The sequence below is a fragment of the Pantherophis guttatus genome, chromosome 1, assembly GCF_059756535.1.
Source record: "Pantherophis guttatus breed Tessera chromosome 1, ASM5975653v1, whole genome shotgun sequence".
Lineage (NCBI taxonomy): Eukaryota > Metazoa > Chordata > Lepidosauria > Squamata > Colubridae > Pantherophis > Pantherophis guttatus.
In genome coordinates, this window is record NC_142063.1 from 285,882,547 (window position 1) to 285,909,100 (window position 26,554).

The 26,554-nt window shown below is 39.9% G+C and overlaps 1 long non-coding RNA gene across 1 annotated transcript in view; it reads right to left on the reverse strand.

Moving 5' to 3' along the window:
• Positions 1–205: 205 nt before the first annotated feature.
• Positions 206–26,554, reverse strand: part of LOC117671852 (uncharacterized) — a 106,673-nt gene continuing 80,324 nt past the window's right edge. Inside the window, exon 3 of the long non-coding RNA XR_009622828.1 lies at positions 206–579. This is a non-coding gene — a long non-coding RNA (uncharacterized LOC117671852). The remainder of the gene's footprint in view (positions 580–26,554) is intronic.

The window sequence follows — 26,554 nt, forward strand, 5'->3', positions numbered from 1 at the left end:
GACAGACAACCAAGTTAGTTATTTAAATATATCTATTTAAACTATTACAAGGTTCTAAAGCTATTGAGTAAAAGAGAAGCAAAAGGTAAAGCAATAAAATGTACTGGATACGTTGCACAGAAAAAAATTACTGCATATAACACACCTTATTTCACAATAGAATGACCACTTAAAATCAAACTGAAAACAAAACAGTAGAACTGCCTGGAGAGACAGGAATGCTTTTTTATTGAAATCAAAAAGACATTAAGATGGGTATCAAGAATGCTTCCCTATTAAAGCACTCTGCTTCTACCTACCATATTTTATATGCCTTCGGTTCTTCCATGAATGATAACAAATAACTTTCAGCCAGCATCGTCTTTAGCAATAATTCTGTTGTGTAATGCAAAATGTCCACTCATGTCTATATCAAATATTTGGAATTGCTTTGGATGGGAAGCAGTATAGAGCTGCCAGTAAATAAAATATCAAAACCAACTGAGTGGAGACAATTAGAAAATATTCTTCTCATAGCGATACCACAAAATGTCAAAACAAGCACTGCTGATCTGGATCTTTCAGAAGTTTCTTCCTCACCTGAAATTACAGGAGCAACAAAATAGACAAAAACAGTGTTTGTGGGATCATGCATAATGTTCACATACAAATACACTACACAATCTGGGAAGTATAATGAATTGTGACTCCTATGTATACAAATGCAGTAAAATATGCTTATATGCCTTAGAAATAGACAGGTCCATAGTTCCATTCTATGTTTTAGATTAACACAGAGAGAGAATTAGATTTTTTGCATGGAATGTCTTCTAGAACTGGACACAAATAGACCGTTCAAACTTTGGAACCATCTTAGAGGCAAGTCAATTGAGTAGATCAGTGGTCCCCAACTTTTTGGGCATCAGGGACCGGTTCTGTGGAGAGAGGCTGAAGGGGGTATGGTTTCGCATGCTGCCTGCATCCCACAGATGGGGCTTTGCTTGTTTGCATGGCCAAGAGAAAGGGATATATCCTGCAAAACATTCTCAATGGCAGTATTCTTCTTTAGCAGTGACAGTAGCTTTGTTACTAAAAAAAAAAAAAAGAGCCATATGGGAGACATTCTTTCATATTGTACTTGGGATTTAATGTAAGCCTGGTAATTCAGTGATTTTCATTTGTGAAAACCGCACAAGATAAGGTCTGTCTGTCTGTCTGTCTGTCTGTCTGTCTGTCTGTCTGTCTATGACATTCACACATACACCTCCCGGCCACCTTGTAATTAAAGAGATGCAATCACACAACTGGATAAGTAAGAAAGAAGTGCCTATTACAGCAAAGCATCTCTTAAAGCCAAATGCCAATTTATACAAGTGTATTTTATGGATCTTATGCATCAGTAAAGAGAAAATAGAATTTTATACATACGTATTTTATGCCTTTTATATACGCAAAAATGATGAAGAGGATTTTATGCATGCACAGAAACATAAAATGTATGCAAAGAATTTTTTCATTTTCCCCCAAAGCCTACTTAAACTGAGTTCCATTAAATCAATGTTATAATATATTTTAAAATAAAATCCATCTGTAAATGGTGTTTAAGCAGAACTTAGAATGACATTTTCCAAACGGTTTACAAAAAGGAGCCTGGATAGCTCAACAGACTAAAAGCCTGTTATTAACATTCAGCTGTCTGCAATTATTGCAAGTTCGAATCTCCCCAGGCTCAAGGTTGACTCAGCCTTCCATCCTTTCTAAGGTAGGTAAATTGTGGGGGCAATAAGCTGACTTTGTATAAAATATACAAAAGTATGAAGGCTATTGCTTAATGCATTGTAAGCTGCCCTGAGTCTCCGGAGAAGGGCGGCATATAAATCTAATTAAAAAAATTTTTAAAAAATTAAAAGCTATCTCCTAAAAATGATGCTTTATCAGAGTCCATTTTACAATTTTTCAGAAGCTTCTTTCCTGTTCAAAAGCAGTTTCTGTTTTTCCCTTTTATTCATGGGGTGCTTGAGAATTCCTCCTGATTCTCTCTTTGAGCTAACTTTATTATTGAAAAAAGTAGCAAAGGTGCCACAGTATTTTGTTACACCTCTTCCCTGAAGCCTCTTTACAATTGCTTTACTGTTCAAACACGGCTAAGGAAAGAGTTCTCTTTTCCCTTGGAAGTAAGTTGAAGCAGGAAGATTCAGCCAACAAAATATTGGAGATAACGGCCTAATGAAAAATGTAACATTCACACCAAATTCTTGGGAACACAAGGCTAAACAAATGGGTAAATGTCTTTTGTCACCCTGAGAATTTATGCAAAAATATATTCTATTCGGGAAGATAAAGTTGAAATTAAATTCACATTCATTCATAAAATTGAGAATTGATCAGAAAAATTGTAGAATAAATTTTCAACATATCACTCATCACTATAATTCATAAGACCCAAAGGAATCTTCTAGATCTTTTAATCCAAACTTCTGTTCCATGAAGGATCTACTAGGATATTACTGACAGATTACTATCCAACATATGTTTGAAGACCTTTAGCAAAAAAGAACTTACGACTTCATGTAACAGTCTGTTCAACTAGCTGATAGCATATTTGGGCAGGAAGTTCCTTAATGTCTTCATTTTACCTTACACTTTGGATACTCACATTGCATGCTGTATTGACTAGGAAGAGTAAAAAGACTTAGGGTCTGTTAGACTTACACACCCTCAAAACTTCTGCATTGTACTGAATATATGTATGAACATTAAGCAATAAAAGGACATACGGCTCCAGACCATCTCTTTCACTGAAATTTATCATATGCTCTATATAATTCATACATCTTTCTCCAAAAATACTTCTCATGTTAGCAATATTGAGAACCTCTTCTAGTTGTACTTGAGGAGAAGAATGTTCTGGCACTAATCTATAACTATGGGGTGTGAGTCCATGTATGAGAACAGCATACACTACTGGTGTAAGAAAACAAAAATCAGCAGAGATTTTTTTTTTTTAAAAAAAACGCCTTGATTCTTTGCTCTTAATGTTTCTTTAGATACTTCCCATATGGCCATGCCCCCAAGGCCTGCATGGAAAATGCAAAACTGACCCTAATTATTCCACTGAAATTGACAAAATTCTTCCCTTGATTTTTAGTATACACAAAGTGTTAATGTGCCCAGAGGAAATAGTAAGACAAAATTTTCTAAGTGATTTGACATGAAATTAATGCAAAAACCAACGGTAAAACAATTCTACAAGTGTTGCATTATCTCTCTAGTAGGAATCACATCTTGGTTAGCAGAATATATAGAAGAATGTGCAGAAACATTATCAGAAATGGGACATGACAAGCCTTAAGAGATGGAACATTGTAAGACAATGGTCACTGCCTTGTTTTCCTTGTACTGACATACTTCTTCAGTATAAGAGGGCCGTGGCAGACATAAAGAGGTTAAGAGATGCTCTCGTTTCAACAAAAAAGGAGAAATAACTAAACAAGGATGCCAACATACCTGGCTCAGTAAATTTGCACACACACTTGAAGTTACCGTTGATGACTCTTCAGTGCGATAAAGGCAACTTATAGGAGTCTAAGGAACCAAGTCATTCCAGAAATTCCAATTATGTTGATAGGAAGGGAGCCAAATAACAAAGTTCCAAAGAGAGATTAAAAAGAAAAAGAAGCTGATGCGGAAGGCTGGCAAGCAGAGGATGCCAAAGCAATTTCGAATGGCAACCCCCCCCCCAAAAAAACCAGATGTTGCTGACTATATCATGCTTAAAATCATAGACTTGGAGGAGGGTCAATTAGGCCATCAAATGTAATCTCTAGCCTGGTGCTAGAATCCAAATTAAACAAACAAATGATTGTTGAGTTTCTTCTAAAGAGATCTGGTGAAGAGAGGCCCTCCCAAGTGTTTCTTAACATTCAAACAAAATCTGCATTCCTGCAACTTCACACCATTGTTTCAACAAATTGGACTGACAGAGAACAGATCAGGACTATCCTATATAGATCAGGCCCTATACTATAACTCCCACCTCCTGTCTTCTATTCCCAGTGCTAAAGACATCAGTTCCCTCAACTTCCTTTTGCACAACTTGAGTTTCTAATCCCCTGAACATCCACAATGCCCTTCTCTGGACATCTTCCACATTAGTCTGATTTTTTTTTCACATGGCATTCCTGAATTTCTGACAGCTTTAGTGGTTTGAAATCATTTTTGACTGGCAGTGTCTGAGATGTTTGGTCTTAAAAGCACAAGCTTGACCAGCATAGAAATGAAATTACAAACTTAGCATAATATTATTAAAAATAATGTTGTAATTGTGTTCCACAAATACTTAAGGGGCAGTTGGATCCTTCTCTTAAGACACAATCACTTCTATCTTTAAACAGGCTTTTTGGGCTGGGGAGATATCTACTAACTAGAGCATACAAAACATTTGCTAGACCAATTCTCGAATACAGCTCATCTGTCTGGAACCTGCACTGCATATCGGACATTAATACAATTGAGAGAGTCCAGAGATATTTCACGAGAAGAGTCCTCCATTCCTTTACCTGCAATAGAATACCTTATGCCACCAGACTTAAAATTTTGGGCTTAGGCAACTTAGAACTTCGCCGAATTCGGTCCAACCTAAGCATAGTACATAAAATTATCTGCTACAATGTCCTACCTGTGAATGAATACTTCAGCTTCAACCACAACAATACACGAGTACACAATAGTACAATAGTACAAACTTAAGGTAAACTGCTCCAAACTTGATTGCAGAAAATACAACTTCAGTAACAGAATTGTTAATGCCTGGAATGCACTACCTGACTCTGTGGTTTCTTCCCCAAACCCCCAAAACTTTACCCTTAGACTGTCTACTGTCGACCTCACCCAGTAATGGGTTTCAATTTAGTTTGTTACCGGTTTGCTCGTGCACGCTCACACGCACATGTGACACTTCTACGCATGCGCAGAAGCATCTGGGCAGGTGGGTGGAGCCTCCCGCTGCCGCTGCTACCGGTTCACCCGATCTGGGGCAAACCGGTAGCAACCCACCACTGACCTCACCCCATTCCTAAGAGGTCTTTAAGGGGCGTGCATAAGCACACCAGCGTGCCCTACCGTTCCTGACCTAATGTTCCCTTTTTTCATATCTATTTCATGTATTCATAATTATGTTTATATTTATATCTGTTATCTAATACATGCTTGACAAAAATAAATAAATAATAAAATAAAAATAAATAAATAAATATGTAAAAGTAACATTTTCTATAGAAGACCAAGTTCTGTTAAAGAAAGCTATGAAGCCTCACCTGATGAAAAATTTAAAAAACAGTGACTGCAAAGTGAGAAGCAAGGTTGCCAGGAGTGGGTGGGGTTTCCTCACAAAGCTTTAGTCACTCAAGATCCTTTTCTTTCTCCCCAAGAAAAACATGCCTTCTAAACAGATTTCGAAAATGAGATTTGTAGCTTGCCCTTCACAAGATTTTCTGTCTGTGGATACAGGGCCAGGATAAACCATTAACCAGCTTTGACTGAATCTTCAAATGAGAGGAAGTAAAGAAGAGATTATGATCACATTGCTGAGCACAAAAGGAAATGATAGGCCAAAGAATGAAAAGTGGAATGACATATTTCACAAATAACGCTGATAAAATATTTTACTGTATTAGCTAACTTAATCATTCCCTCCCTGGCCCTTTAAAATGCAGTCTTTCTGACTCTTGGTCAGATAAGGGAATAAGACAAAATGCCTGTGCAATGCTCTTGAATTTTCTTAATTAACCTGGTTTTCTTCATCTGATTGTTTTCCCCTTCCCCCATTTAACACATCACCAAATCAGAGAGACAGAGCTTCAGAATGGAAGCACATACTTTAGTATTTATTTAACTTCCTCTCATATATTTGTTATGCAGTCTTGTAAAGCTCACCTGCCACAGGAGAGAGAGCCTGAGACATGACTGAGGAGCTGAAGGTACATAATTCAAAATTGTCAAGCTCAGGGAACAAAATAGGTCAGAGTTGCTGGGAGGCTTAAAGGAGAGGAAAAGCAACAGTTAAGAGGGAAGAGAGGAGACTCAGCTTGCTAAAAAGCCAAGCTACACACACTTGCATAAGGAGACAGAGGACAAGTTTCTAAGGCCTGGCTCTTCTCATGCCAATTGAATTAGGCCAGTTGATCTTTTATTTAAAATCAAGACTGCATTGTTAGAATTGTTGCATGTCAGTCTCAGGGAAAAGACATTTTCTGCTTGGCTGGTTTACGGACTAATTAACTGCATTCCCAAATCGTGTGACTAGTGGTATCAAGTTGTATGAATGAAAAGATATTTGCATGTAACTGAAAAGGCAACTGGACTCACTGCGAACACTAAATCAGCAAACCTCTTGACCAGTGTTTCTCAACCTTGGCAACTTTATGATTTATGGACTTCAGCTCCCAGAATTCCCCAGTCAGCATGAGAATTGAAGCCCGCAAATCATAAAATTGCCATGGTTGAGAAATATTGCACTAAGGCACCAAGATGACCCTGACTTGGATTCACTAAAGCACTAAACAGGATTGGGAAGCCACAAGGAAATATCAGGGGCCTAGGTCTGTCAAGAATTCTCCACCACCACCTAAAATAGGAATGTCAAACTCATGTCATCACGGCGGTGCATCAGGACTTTTTCCTTCTTTGCTAAACCGGGCATGGGCGTGGCCAGCGTGTGACGCATCCGGCCTGTGGGCCAGGAGTTTGACAACCCTGACCTAAAACAAAAATCTTGTAACAATGCAAAGACAAAAAGCTGTTGTTGAGTGAAATAATTTCACCACTGGTATGGGACTATTTTGCCTACTCAATGTCATTTTGCCTACTCTAGGAGCTCTTTCTGAGTGCTACCAGCCATGGTCAATCCCTAATCAAGTTTAGAACATACTGACCACTCTCCTCTCTTGCCGCTGCCACTTCTACAACTTGTCAGCTGGGCTGATTTGGACACATGTTCAGTGCTATTTCAGAAGAAATAGCTCAAATGGCAGAGCATCTCTGCATCTGTAACCTGTTTGTTGAGCAAACAGACAGGTGGTTAAACCAGCTTTTATGATATCCTTTCATCCAGTTTTCCCTATCCCAGTCCCTTAAGGACAGTGTTACATGTTTGTTTGTTTTTTTGTTTGTTCATCCCTTGCAGGCAAGTGACGCTTAATGGGAGGGGAAGAAAACCAAGGGGATCCACCAATTACTTTTCTTAACTGGTCCTGCATGAAAACAGTAAGTTAGGAGCACTTGCCAACCTCAGTATTGAGGTGAATTAGGGAATCAACTTCATAATAAGGGCAGTGCAATTTATGCTGGCAGACTTTTGTGCCAGCTCATACATGGGAGGAAAGGACTTTAATGCCGCCATCTGGCAGCACCTTGAATTAAACTATCATTTCCTGAACAATAATGAAGTCTTAGAAGGAACTTTCCAAACCTAGGTGCAACCATTTAGCTTGGATTATATCTCACTCTAGTGAGTAAAAGGGTGAATTTTGTGCCTGTTCCATAGTGTCCTTGTTCTGATTCTTTATCTTTAAGCTGGATCACCCTTTCAACCAGAGAATGCCTTCAAAGGCAGGACTAGCCTATATAAAGTAGGATGCTTACATGGCTAACTAATTTGCAGGAGGTAGAATAGTTTTTTCACAGGAAGATCAATGGAAAAGCCAAATGGGAGGTGGAACTGCTTTAGATAAGAAGACTGGCACCCACCTTTGATTCTTCACAAGAGGAGATTTGGGCAAATATAATGCACATCTGAACTATCCAATGTTTATTTTAAATTAGTAACTTCAAATTTTTAATTAAATAGCCTGTGAATTTATGGCCTCTCACATTTTATTTTTCAATGATAAATTTACAGAAAAAGGGCAGCATCCAACAATTTGCATATAAGCTCTGTTCAGCCATTCAAATATCAAAACATGAGACTTTCTCTTAGTCTACATTTCTTCTAAGAGTACCAAAGCAGGGCTTCATAAAATAGGATAGAATAGAATTCTTTATTGGCCAAGTATGATTGGACACACAAGGAATTTGTCTTGGTGCATATGCTCTCAGTGTACATAAAAGAAAAGATACGTTCATCAAGAATCATAAGGTACAACACTTAATGATAGTCATAGGGTACAAATAAGCAATCAGGGAACAATATCAATATAAATCATAAGGATACAAGCAACAAAGTTACAGTCATACAGTCATAAGTGGAAGTATAAAAGGCAGTAGGGCACACCAGACACAACAGGAGAATTGACAGGGAAAGTCAAAAGTCAAGATGAAGGCCACAAGCAGAACTTCCCTGGGACATAGCCAATCACTTCATCCTTCATTATGGACATTGGCAATAGGTCCCACAGTAACATCTCTACCCTGCTCCGATAGGGAGAAAGATTCCAGCTCATTTCTAGGCACAATAGAAACCCTGATTGCAACTTCAAGGCCCTGTATAGGTGGCATGAACTTATCCACTTCTTGCATCATCTACTGAAGCCTTGCTTTGAGACTTCGTTTACAGTGGTTTTTCTAAGCCACATACCAGTGTAGGCTATTCCCTGGGCTAAGGAGCCTGGGTGTTATTTGACCAGGCTTTTCAGCTGACCAAATTGCTCTTGCTTTGGCATTTTTATTGCTCTGTTTATGTCTCTTTTTTCCTGTGTTGCTGCAGTTTTATTTTTATTGTTTTATTCCATTGATGTTTGTAGTTATCTGTTAACTCCCTTGAGGCTTTTGAGCAGAAACACAGTGTAAACAGTTAGTTACCCTAAGTGTTTCTTAACTTTAAAAAAAAAGGTGGGGAGAAAGATTAATTTATTTAAGATAAAAAGAAAAAGGTGTTAGAGGAATAGATCATATTTATGTAGTTGCAGTTCTCTAAAACTAAAAATAAAGTCAATTTAAATAGGATAGAGGAAGTATCGGTCCAAATATGGAAACAACCAAACTGTCATATACTTCAGGTGGGTGCTATGCAAATCTGAGTAATAAAAAAATAATCTGTCATGAGAAATCCTTTCCAGCTTCATAGGCAAAGACATACATGTATACACATACACACTATGATTGGCTATTTTTTTCCAGGCTCCCTTGAACTTTGGTTCTCCTGGAAAATATATTCTATTCTCTTTCCTTTTTTTCTCTTTTTTATTTAAGTGAGGTCCAGTTTTCCAAAGGTTATCTTTGTGTAAACACATGTACATACATGCCTTAAATAGGCCGTTGCTAAAGCAGCCAAGTGTACTTTCATTATTACATAGGCTCCGAATCTGTCCAGTGAGGACAGGGGGACCTTCTGACTGAGCCATTCCCAGCATGAATTCGTCCTTCGAAATGCTGCCTTTTCTCCCCCTAAATCTGACTGCCAGTTCTCACAGGCCAACCTCTGAAACAGGGCTGTGCTCCAGTGAGTAAATGATGTAATTATGCCCAGTTGTTACAAGGCACAGCTTTCACCAGCAGAATGGGAAGGGAAGGGTGTCGGAGGCTCCATGCCAGGAGGTGTGTCACGATGACAAGCTGCTGGGCCAATCACAAAGCGGATGATTGAACTGTAAAAGAAAAGAAACTGCTTCGGGCTCTTGAAATGTTGCTCGCTCTCCTTCCTCCCCGAATCTGCAACTTTGCTGAGGGAAGAGGTGAGCTTTTTCCTCCTTGAATCAAACAGAGTTGATTCAACTCTGATTCCTGGCTGGAATTCCTCTTGCCTTTTCTCTATTTATTGCCATTCTTCCCCAATCCTCAACATTATCATCATTTGGGATTTTTTCCCCAAGTCTTTGTCAATCACACCTCAGCAAGCCCCTTGCTTTTTTCTTTTTTTTTTTAAAGGATGACCTCCATATTGCATAACCAGCAATATTGTTTTTAACTTTATAAATGAATAACGCATTTAACTCTTCATTTAACTCACTCCTAAATGGAGACTCAATAAAGACGATACATCTCTCCTGGGTCCATCACCACAGGATTATAATTGCAATCTTACAGAAGCCTCCTCACTCCGTGTCCCACTGATTAAATATTTACCCACATCCAGCCACCAGCTGTTCATGTCAGGCTGTGATCTTAGCTGGTTTGCTGTATTACAGAGTGGGAGGGAAAGCTGGTTGAGCTTTAACAGGGGGCAAATGGTCAGATTTTAGAAATGCTGAGGCATCAGAAGGAAATAGGATGAACTTTTCTTTCTCCTTAGAGGAGGAGGAGAAGAAGGGGGGCAGGGACAAGGAAGGATTCTAAATCATATGAAACTTTTTATTTATTTTTTTCCCAACCCAACTGAATGTTGAAAAGAAAGTGGTGGGGGGGCGTTTGGGATGCTGTCTGTCCCTTCAGACTGTTAGCATGACAGTGCTCTGGAAACTAAATAAGAGGGGACCAAATTTGATGGGTAGAGATGGGAGAAAGCAGCTGTCACTGGAAGTTTTAAAATGGTCTCAATCAGCAAAAGAAGACATCTCCTTCCCCCCAGCATTCCTAAGGGAGAAGCAATGGGACAGCAACTTGAACTGTGCCATCCTAAGCTCCTAGGTCAGGGGTGCCAAATGTCACGGCAGCGTCACGTGACGTATTGGGACTTCCCCCCCCCCTTTTCTAAACCAGGCACGGGCGTGGCCAGCATGAGACTCATCCGGCCTGTGGGCTGGGAGTTTGACAGCCCTGCCCTAGGTCATATGATCCAGGGAGGAGTACATAGCAATAGCACTTAGACGTGTATACCACTCCATAGTGCTTTACTGCACTCTGTGGGCTGTTTACAATGTCAGCATATTGCCCCCCAACAATCTGGGTCCTCATTTTACCAACCTCGGAAGGATGGAAGGTAGAGTCAACCTTGAATAGGTCAGGATCAAACTCTTGGCGGTGGGCAGAGTTAGCCTGCAATACTGCATTCTAACCACTGCACCACCCTCTGCCTTGCAGTGTGCACATGCACAAACACACAGAAGCAATATTAAGAGAAATACCCTCACAACATTACCCAGAAGAAAATACAGAAGCTTCATAGAGCCACTGTAGGTAAATGGGGGTGGAAAGAATTCCAGAAGCCATGCTCTGCAGGGTCTCCCTGTTTTACTTGTACCTCTACAGCTAACACATTGCTGCCCTGTATGCTACCTTGGTGTAAGACCTAACCTCTGCATTCTTGTTCGTTTTAATTCTTTTAGGCTACATTGCAAAAGTAAGCATTTTATTACAGGCCATTTCTCATGTGTGCCTAACCACAGCAGAAACATGCCCTGGCAAACTTTGTTTGCCATAGCCTCATTAAAGTGTGTCATCTGATCCCTAGCCGTGCCGTATCTCAAGCAGCCTTATGTTGTAATTCTGTAATGAAATGTTGCATCTGGGTAGGTTTCCCTTAACTCGACACAGGTTTCGCTGTAGATACAATCTAATGCACTTCACTAGCTCTACAGTTGGTGGGGCGGTCAGGTGACTTCTGTGAGGTGAGCTGAGCCCAGCACCTATTGGCCACTTTAGGCTGGTGAGGACATAGCCCCTCCCATCTTGTCCCTAGGCACTATCATCCAGGGATAGCTTTGGGCAGTGGAAGAGACTAATTCTTTCAAACCAGCCTGTACCTGTCAAGTCCCAACTAAACTGATCCTCAGCTGAGATACTCGAATCAGCCTGAACAGTAGCTGACCAGCATTGGCAATGAGAAGGGTGGAATGTGAAAATGGGAGAAAGAGAACCAATCTTCTCTCGCTTCCACTTTCTCTCTGCTGCTTCACATTGCAAGTCTCCTCATGCTCCTTTGTAGTTTATTGCTCTTCTAGAATAATGCTGAAGGAGCCTGATAATCGACTCTGGTTGGAGGCAGGTGCTTGTGTTTTTACACAGGTATCCTTCAAAGGAGCCTGATTTTCAGTTGATATCAGCTGATAAGCAAGGCTATTTGAGGCGGGATGTTTTCCGGAAGAGTCTAGAATGAGCTCAAATGTCTAGTCAAAACATGCTTTCTTCACCAGAACCCAGCCTCATCCATCCCAGCTCTGTTTTAGTTCTTCAAGGCTTCTTTCACTCAGTTCATAGAGAAAGTAGTCCTGGACTTACAATAGTTCATTTAGTGACCAATTGAAGTTACAACGGCACTAAAAAAAGTGACATATGACCATTTTTCACGCTTACAACCTTTGCAGCATCCCCATGATCATGTGATCAAAATTCAGATGCTTGGTAAATGACTCATATTTATGACAGTTGCAGTGTCCCAGGGTCATGTGATCACTTTCTGCGAACTTCTGACAAGCAAAGTCAATGGGGAAGCCAGATTTGTTTAACAACCGTGTTAAAAGCTTAACAACTGCAGTGGTTCATTAAATAACTGTGGCAAGGTTGTAAAAGGCTTAACAACTGTCTCGCTTAGCAACAGAAATTTTGGGCTCAATAGTCAAGGACTACCTGTACAGCATTAACCCTAACCCAAACTGTAACCCTATTAAAGCTTTATTTGCCAATGGATTGTTTCAAGAAGCCAGCTAGCATGAAGGACAGAAGGAAAAGCAAACGAATGAATCAAAGAGTTGTCTCAAATTAGCTATAAACATTTCCTTTCAGTGTCATCACGTGACATATCGTGACTTTTTCCCCCTTCGCTAAACCAGGCATGGGCATGTCCAGTGTGTGACGCATCTGGCCCGCAGGCCGCGGGTTTGACAGCCCTGCTCTAGCAGTTTCTAGAACATTTTAGTTAATATGAGGGCAGTACAAAATCCTCATCAGAGGCTTATTTATATTATCATAGGCCCTACTGTAGCTTGTATCTTTCGTGTACATCCATACATTCAAAGGAAGAGTGGAACTTTTAAGCATCAGTATGCTGATGATACCCAGCTCTACATCTCCACCCCGGACCAGCCCAATGTTGCCCTTTCCGTGATGTTCCAATGCCTGGAGGCGGTATGGGTCTGGATGGGTAGGAACAGGCTCAGACTCAACCCCTCCAAGACTGAGTGGCTGTGGATGCCAGCATCTCCTGATCTAGTACCCCCACCACTTCAGATGGGAGGGGAGTTGCTGACTCCCTCTGAAAGGGTTCGTAATCTAGGCGTCTTCCTTATTCCTCGGCTGTCCCTGGTGGATCATCTGATGGCCATGACAAGGAGGGCTTTTGCATAGGTTCACCTAGTGTGCCAGTTGCGCCCTTTCCTAGACAGGGAGGCCCTTCGTACAGTCACTCACGCTCTCATTATTTCTTGGCTGAATTACTGCAATGCCCTCTACATGGGGCTGCCCTTGGGGTGCACCCAGAGGCTTCAACTGGTCCAGAATGCGGCCGCGTGGGTTGTTACGGGAGCCTCCCGTTACTCCTGTGTAACACCTCTCCTGCACGAGCTGCACTGGTTACCAGTGGCCCTTCGGATCTGCTTCAAGGTGCTGGTCTTGACCTATAAAGCCCTACATGGCATGGGCCCGGGGTACTTGCAGGACCACCTCCTACTGGCCTCCCACCACCCAGTGCGGTCATATAGGACTGCCCTCCTCCGGGTGCCATCGGCCAGACAATGTCAGCCGGTGGCCCCCAGGATGAGGGCGTTCTCGGTGGCTGCACTGACCCTCTGGAATGAATTACCCACCAGGCTTCGGACAGCCCCCGACTTCCGCACTTTCCACGCCGAACTGAAGACATGGCTTTTTCAGCAAATTCCCTGATCTATTATGAGATTTTAGTTGTTGGGGTTTTTACATTTGGATGTTTTTAGTTCTATTTATTGTTATATGTTTTTTATTCTGTGAGTTGCCCCGAGTCCTACGGGAGAAGGGCAGCATAGAAATCTAAGTAAGTAAGTAAGTAAGTAAGTAAGTAAGTAAGTGAGTGAGTGAGTGAGTGAGTGAGTGAGTGAGTGAATGAATGAATGAATGAATGAATGAATGAATGAATGAATAAATAGCCTAAAGACTTCAGCATAAAGATAGCTGATGAGAGTACCTGTAGGACTCCATACTTTCCATGGCACACAAGTGAAAAATTTTTAGATCTCAGATTCTGAAAGAGGCTGGTGATCACCCATGCAGGCAGTTACCCACATTAGTAGCATGCTATGTCAGCAGTTTATAGCATCTGGAGCAGGAAAAGGCTTGAGTGGACACCCTTTCCTTTTTCTCAGTCACAGCCGTTACTGAGAAAAACTCGAGATAAAGATAGAAAAAAGCTGTCATGCTGAGAGATTTTAAAATATCCCATCTGTACATGCTAAAGTACAGCCCTGGTGGCTCTACATCACTGACTAATAAAGCACGCATAAACATGAGGAGCTGGGGATTCCTATGAAAGTCTCCATTTCTGATATGCCTGCCTGTTTCAAAATTCAGTCTCTGCTTAGCTGCTTTAGGAGTCTGATCCCTCCATCATAGATCAATAAAACAGGCATTCCTGCCCAAAAGGCTAGGGGGTACACTAATCTCAAATGGAAATGAAACTTCACCATAGACAGTATAGACTCTTGGTTTTGTAGCTTAACTTCTTTGGAGTCTGCACTCTGTCTTTTCCAGGATAATGGAACATGCTTTGGTATCTTTTCCAAGTATTGGTGCCTGTTAGATATCTTTGACTGTCCCTAGCTGGCTTTACTAGCATGATTTCTCCTGATGCCTGAAGCTTTTTTTAATGACATTTTGCAGAACAGAGATCGTTAGCAATTTGAAGGGAGAAGAGCCTTGACCATCCAGAACCATTGATTCATCTTTAAAACATGTATATGTGTTATATACCCCAGATTCCAGCAGAGAAAAAGTTAGTGCAAAAGTTAGTCCAAAGTGCAGGGAAGTATATTGAGTTCCATATGGATTTCATAGCCGTTTGATGATGTGATGTCTGGCTGCAAGTGTGAGAAATAAAAACAGGGAATGTTTTTTATTTTGCTCAGACTAAAACAATTGCCAGCCAAGGCCGTAATCCGTTCATGCATTTTCCAGCAGCTAATCCCAAAGAAGAGAGTTTTGAGATCAGATGCCAGGACTGCTAAACTTTTTCTGCAAATCATTCTCTCTCTCTCTCTCTCTCTCTCTCTGACACATGTCCTTACATGAAATTTGGAATGGAGAGTAAAACATGTTAGGCCAGCCACCTATTTTGGGAAACCTCAGGCAAAGAATTGAACTAAGGCTTTGGTCTTTGATGTGTTTCCTTTTCCAGATTAATCCTTCACATGGGGCAATTCCTCTTAAAACTCCATTTTAATTATCTTTTTTGAATATGCACCTTTGTCTTAAGGTTTGGAAAAAAAAATAAAGGATTTGAAAAAAATTCAGCTCTTGAAACACAAGACAAGGTAGGATGAGATTTTAATAACATCCACAATCTGAAGCCCTCTGATTTTAATCTCCTGCAACCTCTTAAAAATGGGAGCCAACAGCAGTGTGGGAGTTAGAACCATAGAAGGGGAGGTAGGATTAAGGCTGGTGATATTGCAAGACAAGAAGACAAATGCCTGGGGAAATAGCCAGCTGGAGAAGGGCAAAAAGGCAGGAACTGCATATGGAGGCTTCTTCATAATTATGAGCATGAAAAGGACGAGAAATAGGCAGGGAGTGTCTCCAGGGCTGGTCAAAAAAGTCAAGATGACAGCTGTGGCCATACAATTGAAGCCATGCCATCTGGTTTTTTTTTTTTTTTAAATCTCCATCCCCTAACCTTCCAAACACTCTTGGCAGACTGAAGGGAGGACAATTAGAGGGAATGAAGGGAACAACACAAGCATCAATTTACGACTGTTCTTAAAGTCAATGTAGATTATGTTACATGTGCCCTTTTAAAATATAGTTAGGATTTGCCAGTTTTCTTTTTATAAAGCAATAAGGAGACCCTGACCTAGACAGGGAGTGCAGTATCAGAGTATTTGGTCTGCCCCCATGCTGTTTCCTTGCTGAAAATCTTCCCCAAGTTACTATTTGCCTTCAAATGCTACTGTCTGGAAAATAGAATTTTAATCAAGAGGTTTTTTCAATATGAACTTTGCCCCTTAGTAATCTTTCTTCTGTGTTAATCTTTGGCTTAAAATAATTCCCCCTTCTCTCACTGAAAATTCAGAAGCAAGCAAAGAGTCACATTAGAAGGATGTCCACAGCTACTGGTACTAGTTTTGGATTGCAAAATCCAGATGACCACCAGATGGCAGCAAAAACTCTCATAGCTGCCATCTGGTGGTCATCCAGATTCTTGCCACCTAAAGAGGCAGCCTATCCATGAATATGCTCGACAAAATGTGATATGAAGAAAGTAGCACATACAGCAGTATATATGTGTGCAATTAAAAACAACAGTAATTAAACGACTTAGTGGAAGGGTTTGGGGGTCTGGTCTTTTTTTAAACGTGGTATTGCTGTTTGGCCTCCCTGGAGGTTGAACAATGACAATTTCACTCAAAGGTCTATCCTGCCACCTACTGGCTTGCAATGGCCTTCACCATTAATTAGTGACTTCCTCTTGAGATACTGAAGAATTAACAAGCCTTATGTGCTTCATCACTCTGATTCTTCTCCATGACATTTTCAGTACTGTTGGGGTCAAAGAAAATAAGAGAGCACGAAAAGCCTTTTTATACTCAGCCCCTTGTAATTTCTTTGGTCTGGTTTTCTTTGGGACTTTTACATTTGTGAAGAATGGCAAAACTTTCCATAAAGATTGAATATAATGTCCAGAGCTTTGATACTATTGCAACTAAAACAATAGTGGATTTCCTGCATATACAGGGGATTGAGTAAATCAGAGTTGGCATTACAAGAGCTGCAGATTGCAGAACATCCGTGTCTGTCTACATTAAATTAAAAATCAATAGAATTTAAAATTAAAATGGGTGAAATCATATGATTGAAGTTGCATTCATCTTCTGTTAGCATATCAAAATGTCAGAAAATGCAAGAATGCAGAAACCTGATGGGGTTTAGAAAACCTTGCAGAAATTTAGATATGAGATATCAAAATTAAGAGCATCAATATCTGTCAAGATTTTATTAACTTGTGATATCTGGAACAATTAATATGTTTTTTTTGGTGGGGAACCATTCAGTTGAAAAGATTTCCAACTTCAGGACTACATAACTTCAGTTTCTACGATGTCCTGAAAAATTATCTCCTTCAGCTAAGGAGGAAATCATTTCTCCTCCAGGAATTAGAGAAGGGATATAAGGCAGATGAGTAGAACATTCTGTAGCACATGCATTTATTTCAGTAATACTCTCTTCATTTTTATGTTACTTTTTGATCCTCAAATAATTAACAATAGTTGGCTACAGAAGTACAGTGGCAGTCAATATGATAAGAACATGACAGACGTAGAAGTCAAATACATAAGGTCATAAGAAGACAGAAGCATAATATACTGGTTAGGCTTTGAACTCTTCCACCAAAGGACGACTAGATGGTGTTCCATGATTGCAGCTAGGCAGACTTTGTTCTGTCAAGAACTGTGATGGAAGGCTACCTAGGAAGTATGCTGTTAGTATATATTTTAGCATCACCTTAGTAACTTGATCTGTTTATGTCGGGTAAAAGTAGGTATCCTTTTGCAATATGCAAAGCTTGGAATCTTTAATCATTCTCAAGAATGATTAAAAGATTTCTTGAATATGATTAAGTAACACATTAGAGTAATTTATAATAGCTAATCTAAAACCTGAATAGCATCTCCATTGTGAAGCATCCTCATTTCAAGCAACACAGGAAATAAAACATCCTTTGGACACTCATTGTATGTGGTAGACATGATGATGGTGATGATGATGATGATGATGATGATGGTATCCATCAGCCATGTTCAACTCTTGGCAATTTTATGGGCCAAATCTCTCCACATCTTCTGATCTTGCACTACTTTTTTGAGTTTTTCTATGCTATGGCTGGTGTCAACTTTGGTGATGTCCAGCCACCATGTTCTTTGATTACCAAGTTTCCTTTTATGCTAACTTTTCCAAACATAATTGCTTTCACCAGTGAATTCCCCCGCATAACATGGCCAAAGTAAAGGAGACACAATTTCGTGATTTTGCCTTCTAGTGACCTTTTTATTATAAGGTAAACGTAAAGGTTCCCCTCACACATATGTGCTAGTTGTTTCCGACTCTAGGGGGCGGTGCTCATCTCCATTTCAAAGCTGAAGAGCCAGCGCTCTCCGTGGTGATGTGGCTGGCATGACTAAATGTCAAAGGCACACGGAACGCTGATACCTTCCCACCAAAGGTGGTCCCTATTTTTCTACTTGCATTTTTTACCTGCTTTCGAACTGCTAGGTTGGCAGAAGCTGGGACAAGTAACGGGAGCTCACCCTGTTACGCAGCACTAGGGATTCGAACTGCTGAACTGCCGACCTTTCAATCGACAAGCTCAGCATCTTAGCCACTGAGCCACCGTGTCCCCCTATTATTATAGGAACTTCTAATTCTTTTCTTGGGAATTATGGCTTTTGTATTATTATTATTATTATTATTATTATTATTATTATTATTATTATTATTATTATTATTATTATTTTATTTCTATACCGTCCTTCTCCCGAAGGACTCAGGGCGGTGTACAGCCTATTTAAAAACACAGACAAATAATATCAAACTATCTAACCTAGATTTAAACAAGTGATTATCCTGCAGCCAAAGCCATTATCTCAGCTTTGTTCTGATAAAATCCAGAATCTTTGCGGTAACTTTGTAGTTGACTAGCCATGATCAACTGCCCTTGATCATGCATTTTGGTTACCAAAGAAAGCATAAGCAGGTGATCTGCTACCAAATCCCATATAAAGTTTGGGGTAAATTTATTTTGTTTATATTTTTAAAATGATTTACATTATCTGCAATTCATCTAAGTTTTGCAATGTAGTTATCCAATCAAGATTTCATATTAAATGTACATATTAGGAGATTGAGTAGGTATACCAAATTGAGCAAATCCCTGAAAGCTACATCTACCTAGCAGGTAGTGTTGGTTTCAGAAGTATGTCTATTAAACAAAAGTACATGTATAGTGCTGCATGTTTTAAACCAAACACACAAGAAATTTCAGGTATATTATTTATTAAAATGCAAAGTGAGGTGGAAACAAGTTCAAATGAACAATTTTGAAAAAAAGAGAGAAAGTCATCAAAACAAAACTGATATATTTGTCTATCGCTAATTTGACCAAAAAAACCATGTTGAGTTTGTTAACTCCATCTGTTCCCAGCGCATTTTTTATAACTTTTATTATTGTGCTAAGTTTTTCTGTGTATCAAGCTAAGTTCAATTAAAGACATACTCTTCCTTTCCTCTTACCATCTAGTGGTTCTTTTGCTTCTACTTTACTTGACTTTTCATTTGGTTATCCAAACGGGGGTATGATCCAGATGTATTATTCTGTCTTTTGAATTGCATATTTGCTTTTTGCTGCGCAACGTAATTTTCTTAGGGTTAGGGTTATTAGAAAAAAAGTGTGACTGCTCAACTTTGGTTCTATCCAGATCAAAGCCAAGACATGTATCCAAAGGCTGAAAATGTTAAAGGTAAGATATGCTTGGCACAAAAATCCATGATCAGTCAGAAAAACAGCCATTCGTGTTCCTTTTTTTTTCCTGAAATGAGTTAATAGACTTCATTTGATGATTTTATGTTTTCCCTTCTCCAGAAATTAAACTTCAGTTACTTATTCTGCTACTCAGATGTCCACATTTTAGATCCTGTCTTACATACAATACTCCAACTGGGGCCATGCTGTTTCCCAAGTGCCATCTTTATTTGACAAATTAACTCCCTGGCTATATTTTTTATAGAGAATATTAGGAGGGGGGAAACCCTCTTAACAAATTACCCATGAAAGTGGAGCCCTCCCCTTATCCATTGGCTGGAGATCTATTTATTGTGGATGCTCTGAATTGGGTTCCTATCCTAAGTAGTTCTCTTCAAGGACCCTTCTTTCTTTTTAAGGATCCTATGTCTTTGGGTGCTTTGGGGCACCAAGGATTGCTTTGTGGTCAGACTGTTGAGATTATTAGAGAGCTTTCAAATATTAATAAATAAAAATTGGGAAGTAGCAGAGCATGGAGGAAGAATTGTGGCCACACAAATAAGGGTCTATCGTTTTGTACCTCCTGTAAGGACTGATGATGATAATAATTGATAATGATTATGATATTATTGGTTGGACAACATGTATGGAAGTTCTTCTGCAATTCCACAATGGCCCCAGGAAGGGATACTCATGACATTTTTAAAGTAGCATCTGTCCTTCATTCTTTTCTTTTACTGCTTACTAAAAATAGGAAATAATGCAAAATTCATTTTGGCTGACCTTTAAATTAGATTTATTTATTTTTTTACATTTTTAGCAGGAAAGGTGTTTAGGTCCTCATTTGTTCCCTTTAGCTATTTCTTCCTATAATCTTGGACCCCTTTCATTCCTTCTCCAGCCATTGTATTTGCTTCAGGAAAGATCATCTTCACCTCATTTGTAAGAGGAGTGAGGCCTACCCTCCCCTCTCTTGGCCTTCATAGAAGAAAGAGCAAAGCCATTTGCACTCAGGGTTTAAATGACAACCCCAACAGGCTGGCAGAAGTGCTTGGCTGCAGCACAAAACAAATAACATCGAAACATAGAGGAGATGTGTGTGATCAGTACTAGGGATGGTTTCTGTGAGATGGTGTAAGGATTTAGAAAGCGATGAAGTTAAGAACATGCACCAACAGCAACCAGCTAATCTAATGGATACTTAGCTCTGCTGGCACAAAAACAAGGCCTCAGACTGAAATGTCTTTTTATTAATAGGGGTTGGAGTGCTTGTTTCCTGTTAATAGGAAAACCGAAATCAGCTGAAGCTTATATCACAAACACATCATTTCTGTTCTTCTTCTCCCTATATCCATACTGATCGTTTGAATCTGTGCTTCCTGACCATCTGGATAAAACCTCCATGTCCGCACTGCATGGAGGAATACAATTTTGCATCCATAAGAGAAAAATAAGTGTCAATTTGTATTAGAGTACACAGGATACTGGACAATAGTTTATAAAGCTGGGCAGAAGTCCCTAAGGATAACCCTGTTCAATAACAATAAATCAGAAGACAAGGGATTAGGCAGGACTACCGCATGCAAATGCATGGCATTGTAAAAGACCCTGGATTGACCCAGGATACAGGATACTGCTTGTATGCACAGGAAAGAACCAGGATGCTGCTTGTATGCAGCAATATCTGACTATCTTGGTGCAGTAATTCTTCCTGCAATGGCTGGCTTAGGTCAGCTGTATTTCAAATAGGCTGTGGTACCACATTAAGCCTCAATTAAGATGATAGAATGGAAACAGGTCAGCCTCTTCCATAAGATTAAGGGAACTACTGCTATTGGAAACTTGTGTGTAAGCAAATCCCAATTATTCTGTCACGCTACTCAGGATCTACTGATTGTTCTGGAGGTAATTTGTAGCAGATCAAAAAGGATTTCTGACACTCATTTAACACTAGAAGCAATAAAATGAGTCCTTTTTTCTAAAATATTTTCCTGAATTTTTTTTTTTTTAAATCTCTGTATACAGGAATGGGCTTTTTTTTTTTTTTGCATGAAAGGACTTCCTTTCAGCTCTGTTATCGATTCGATCTATCCATCTTTTGCTCCATGTTCAGGTTGGTAGTTTATAGAGATTCATCAACAGCAGATCAAACAAGTCAAAAGTTGAACAAACTCTGTTCCAATCCGATATTATTTTCTAGGTGGGTAAGACCTAGTATATCGTGTTGAATGAGGTGGCAGAACTGAAGAATGCAGCATTTGTGAGAATGGAAATATAGTGTTTAATGTACTGCTATTTGAAAACATAATTAAAAACAAAATGAAAGAAATGTTCAGAAATTTACCTCTTCAGAGAGGTGCTGGAAGTTAAGAATTTACACTTACAGTCAAGCAGCTAGTTCTGGAGACAATACCATAAAATATTTTGTAGGATTGTGCAAAAGAATACCTCTTAATGAACTGTGCACTTAATCAACTTTGGGTTAAAAGAAACAATATGAAAAATCGGCTCTGTTTTTAAACAATGGCCACATGATATCATATTGATCAGTCTCTTTGTTACTTAAGTTGAAAACCAATTCAAGGGTAAGGCTGAATACATTTTTTTCAATCCAGGACATTTAGTCCTATGTGAATTTTTTTTCCAACCATGCAAAATGAATCTTGTTAACTATTCTCCAAGTTCAATAATTTTCAAATGCATCATAAATCAAATACATTCCAGATTTTGGCATACAATTCAACATGGCATTAACTTTATTAAACTTGATTTCTCTTCTCTTCCCAAATTCATGTTAACAATAATGTGAATTTTTCTTCCAATTATATTACATCTCCAGCATGAAAAGTTGACACCCTGTCATTTTAAAGCAATCTGTTAGGTGTTAACTAAATATGAGAAAGAATATTGATGAATCAGTCTCATCTTAAAGTCATAAACTATGCCCCTGACAAATATCAAAGGGGCCATGTAATAAATTTTTTGTTGTGTTCGTAACGGTTTTTGAAGCAAATCACTTGACTTCACTTTGAATCATTTCACATGTACACACAAAAAGTCAAAATATAAATAACTTTTACCTTTTTTTTGGTAAACCACCTAACACCTGAAGCATTCTAAGTGGTTTACAATAAATACACTAAAAGATGCAATTTGAAAAATTGTGTGTTTGCAATTTACATGCATTCAGAAACCTTGTAAATGGTTCAACGTATTTCCCAAGCAAAGCTATCTGAGTTACAATTTTTCACATATGAAAGCATGAACCTATGCTAAAGTCATTTGGCTAGAGCTTTACTAAATCAATCATGTTAGCATTGTTTCCTAACATGTTTCCCTCTAACTATACCAAAGGCCATAGCAATTCTGGGAATCACTATCCCAACATACTTCTGGAGGAAGCCATTTAGAAAGCGGCTGAAGGTTGTTGGGACTAATTGTAAACTGAACTTAAAACATACTGTATATCCTACTCTTTTGTCCAAGCTATGTTTCAAGATTCTCTAGGACCCGCATTCTGAAGTTCTGGACTAGCTATTTTACTTCACTGTGAGGGGAAATAGTATAAGCATTTCTTATTTCCCCATTCCACCTTGTAGCAGGCAAAATTGCCTGATCATGTACTTTCTACCAGCAATTAAAAGCAAAAAAATGACAGCAGAAACTTCCAGCATCCAGAAATGGAGTTAGAAAAATTGAAGAATTGGGCATTTAGCCAATGCAACACAAGCTACAAATAATAGAATTAAGGGATCTTATGCCAGTTGAAACAAGACATTCACCCAACAAGAAGCCTTGTTCCAACAGCCAATCTTACCTTCTCCAGTCACAAATTCCAGTTCAATTTAGCAGATTGCTTAACAAAAGAGAAAGATTATATTTAGTACGAAACATGTCCAAGATCTTGGCATCTGGGCATTTTTTTTTTGTTCTGCCAAGCTGTTTCCCTCCAGAATAGGGAGGTGAACAGGAGTTGATCCCATATGCATTCCAATAAACTCCTTCAAGAAGGAAGCAAACTAGCTGCAAATGTGAAAAACAGTCAATAAATAATGCTATGCCAATTGGATCAACCACTTTAAAATTCTGTCTTTTAATAGCTGGATGCATAAACATGACTCACAATGCACAGCAGTTGCATCTTCACTTTTGTGCTTGAACTAGCAGATTCAAGATAAAATGAAAATACTGAAATTTCACAATTTGCAATTTTCAGGTGAAATGGCTTGCTGAATGTCAGTGCTCAGATCTTGATCTCTTTTTTACACTTTGTTTGCATGTCAGATGTAAAATAGTACCAACAATTTTATGTTAGTTGTCATATTTTGTGAGCGATGACATATCAACTGTCAATTAATGTTAATTTTTAAAGCACGTGAAACCTGTGCCAACTCAAGAAGGCAAATCCAAAACAAAAGAGAAATCCTGCTTACAAGTTAAGACTTAGCCATAAATCCTTTTGAGGTTCACTCTGCCTTCACACATTTCACTCAGCCTGAGAAATCAAAATATTTCCCAACATTTACTGTTTTGCAGTAAATCATAAAGCATTTCTTGTCCTCTCCTTTTGACCAGATTGTATTGTTGCTCTTATAATAGATTGTGGGGGTTTTTCCTTCCCTTGATTCTGTCTCTGTAGGTGATAAACAGGTAAGAAACTTTGCAGAGTTCTTGTAAAATTTTAACCATCAAGATTTGTTCCTTTAGACAACTTAAACATGTTTACCCATAGATGTATTGGGACTATAACTCCCAGAATACTCAGCCAATCTAAAGGATACAAGCTTGGAAAAATAAGGCACATAGGATTTACCCCAAGCAGTCATCCAGTACTGCATTTCTTTCTACCATATGAATATTGGCATCTTATGAATGTTAACTTTACATGATAGCTAAAGTTTCAAACTGCTGGAGGTTGAACCATTCTGGGCATGAGTTTGTGTATGTGAAAGAGGTTCCCGAGACTGAAAATTTAACCTGATCAAAATGGTGACCAGAAAGGCTGTTTAATGATGGAGACTTAGTTGGGCTGTGAGTTCTTTGCATTTTTTTCCTGTGCTTTTGTATGTTTTTGTTATTTTGTGTTTTGTTGAGTGAGGGGTCCAGGTTGGTTAATTACCCATAAGATATTGAGGATGAGCCAGGAGATCAGTAGCAGTGGTGGGTTGCTCCCAGTTCTGTCCGGTTCTTGTGAACCAGTATTAAAAGCAGCGGGAGGCTCCGCCCACCCTCCCGGACGTCATAATGGATGAACTGCACATGCGCAAAAGCAAGCTCCGGTTGCGAATCAGTAGTAAAGGTAAGTAGAACCCACCCCTGGTCAGTAGTGACTTTAATAGCCCTTTCTCCACCATGAAGAAGGACAGTATGGAGACTCAAATCTGCAGAGTCACAGAGGTCATAATGGGACTCTTAGAGGCCATAAAGTTTGTTGCAGGGGTCTTAGCAACCATGGAAGCTGTAAAAATCCTTGTGGCAGTTTCAGGGCTTGGGGCCCATATACATTGTATAGAGATTTAAGGCTATAGACCAATGATGGTAAATCTTTTAGGCACTGAGTGCCCAAACTGTGCACATGCATGCCCAAACTAAAATGTGTGCGTGCAAACACGTGCATGTGCAGACATGCATGCATATGCAGACATGCACAGATGTGCATGGACATGCATGGACATGTGCACGTGCTTGTGCGCATACACAGCAGAGACACAAAGACTAGCAGGCCGGCGGGAGGAGGGCCACCCCAACACCAGCAGTGTGGTGAGCTTCTGTTTCATTGTTTGCAGGGAAACAGAAGCTCATGAAAGAAACACCATGGAGATCTGACCTGGGGCAATGGTGCATGTGCCAGCAGAGAGGGCTCTACGTGCCACCTCTTGTACACGTGCCATAGCTTCACCATCATGGCTATAGACATTACAGAGGCAATGGGATTGCCACAGAGGGCAGAAGATTCATAGTAACACAGAAACCCGAGGTTGTGGAGGCTGTGGCCTCCATAAAGACTTGGTTGGGTTGTGAATTCTTTGCATTTGTGAAAGCTGCAAGAGTCATTATGGAGTCTTCAGAAAATGTGAGACACACCACAGTGTGGATGCTCAAAGCTGCAGAGATCACAAGAATCATTTATTAAGATCTCAGTCATCAACTTTGATCACACACATCCCGGACATTTGGCATATGCCGTATGGCTATTGTAGGCCCACAAGTGCTGAATTTTAGGCCAGTTCCAACTTAGGGAGTGTTTTACTGGGGAATGGGGAGGGAGGTAAGACCTGGGTGCTATTTTCCACCCAGGAGTTTGGCTCCCTCCACACCTTCAAGGCTGCCAAGTTCTTAGACTGGGCCAGTTCCCTTTGGGATAACCTGAGCTGCTGGGGTAGGCTGCTGGGGCTCTAGGTGGGGGTGGACCAGGAGACCTGAAGAAACCATTTTACCAATGATAGGCAGAGGGAGGTATAGCAGGAGGCCAGAGGCAGGCCACATTCAGGGGCACCAGATCTGCAGTCTGAAATCAATTTGGATATCTGGCCTCAGTTCCTGCTCCTGAATCAAAGTATTGATAATGAATGCCAGGTCAGTGTGTAACAAACCTGACCATATTCATGATCTTATCCTGGAGGCATGTGTCAACCTGGCATGCTTACCAAGAATTAGTTAGACTGAGTAGGTGAATCTCTTCTCAGAAATGTGCTCACCTGAGTTTCAGGTTCTGCATCAGCTGAGAGCCCAGGGGAAGTGAAGGGGCAGTTGTCATCCATGAGCCATTGCAAGTTTTCAGGGCTTTGTTATAAGATAATCAGATATGAGGCCCTCTGTTTGAATAGGATCTTAAGGCAACAGTTAGTATTGCTGTTGGTATACTCCCTTCCTGCTGTCTATTGGCATCCTTGCCAGTGCTGCTGAATTCCACTGCTGGCCTGCTACTAGTATCTCAAAGGTCTCCGGTACTTGGGGATTTTAATATGTCATTCAGTTAAGTCTGGGACAATTCAGGAGTTTACGGCCTCCATGGCAACCATAGACCTGTCCCAAGTCACTGGTAATGTAGCACATTTCAGTGAC